This window comes from Vigna radiata, unplaced genomic scaffold, assembly GCF_000741045.1.
Source record: "Vigna radiata var. radiata cultivar VC1973A unplaced genomic scaffold, Vradiata_ver6 scaffold_1964, whole genome shotgun sequence".
In the NCBI taxonomy this organism is placed as follows: domain Eukaryota; kingdom Viridiplantae; phylum Streptophyta; class Magnoliopsida; order Fabales; family Fabaceae; genus Vigna; species Vigna radiata.
Window position 1 is genome coordinate 1 of NW_014542631.1, and position 1,461 is coordinate 1,461.

At 23.8% G+C, this 1,461-nt stretch overlaps 1 long non-coding RNA gene across 1 annotated transcript; it reads right to left on the reverse strand.

The window, feature by feature from the left end:
• Positions 1-403: 403 nt before the first annotated feature.
• LOC111240931 lies at positions 404-1,211 on the reverse strand. The gene is made up of 3 exons (XR_002666586.1): positions 1,062-1,211; positions 597-684; positions 404-518 (listed from the first exon to the last, which is right to left on the reverse strand). It is a non-coding gene; the product is annotated as an uncharacterized LOC111240931 (long non-coding RNA).
• Positions 1,212-1,461: the final 250 nt, after the last annotated feature.

A 1,461-nucleotide genomic window follows, 5' to 3' on the forward strand; every position in this document is an offset into this window, starting at 1 on the left:
AAAAAAAAAACACTATCTATTGTCAGCCACAATAGATAGAGTTTTTTTAAAAAAATGCTATCTATTGTCAGCCACAATAGATAACGTTTTTTTTAAAAAAGCTATCTATTAGTTCAAATTTAAAAAAATAATAATAATTTTAGAATAAAATATAAAATATTTGTTCTATTATGTATAAATTCACACTATATATTAGTTCTATTATATACAAAAAAATATAAAATATTGAGAAAAATATGACAAATGTTTCAAAAAGAATGTTCATTAATATAAATAAAAATTATTAATACAATAATATTTCAAAATTTAATTGTTAAGATATCTAATATGTGTCATGACATAACATTGCTTTATAAGATAATATATACAATCATAACATATATATCCTATCAGTACTTATAAGCATGTACATCACCTTAACATAACTTATAAGCATGTACTAATTACATGTAAACACCAATTTTCTATAACTTCAATTATTTGACTTTCATGATATTGTTAACATTTGCAACTAGAAACTGCAGGAAAGAAAAATTATATAGAATTAGCTCATTAAATATTACTACAAATTAATTATGATGATAAAGATAACTTACAATCAGTTAGAATTGTTCCTCCTTCACAACATGTAATAATTTCCTTCATATATTACCCACAATCGTTGCCATTGGGTTGTCTTGGGCACTAGAATTCCAAAATTAAAAGACATTTTTATAATTTGAATATAAAAAAGAACCAAAACTCTAGTATATTCCAAACAAATTCAGTTCATGATAACAAATAACTATATACAATATACATGTTTAAATTGTTAATAATAAGTTATGCTTTCATAACAACCATATATTCTTCCAATCAGTTTCATAATAATACATGTTATTTAACTAACCATTATCATGCAACAAAGAAATAAGTCTTCAATCATTCAAGAATAAAAGTTATTCACCTAACCGGTACAATACAAACAGTCATAACATGAACTAAAGGTCACATAAGGTCATTCAACAATTTAATTATCACAATCAAGACTATACTACACAAAACATACTAAAGTAATGTACCTTAATTATTGTCCATTTGATATTGTTTGACTTAGACTTTGAAACCATGTTTCCTGTTTGAGCTCGTTAGATTTGTATAACCCTAGTGAATAAATAAAATTAAAGCATGTATAAGTAAGAACAATACAACTAAAAATATACAAATATGTCAACTAAAAGTACTCAATAAAGTATTAGCAATATATAGAAACTAACACTATTTACAATAACAAACTATAAAATAATATTTACCCTACCTCAACTTTGAACACACCATATGTGTAAAAAAAAGCTCACAACAGCAATTTAAACATGAATGGAATCTATTAAAAAAGCACATTCAACCATATTTATCTTGCATTTATTGTGAACAGAAACCTATAGTGGCAGGGCATATATATATATATATATATATATATAT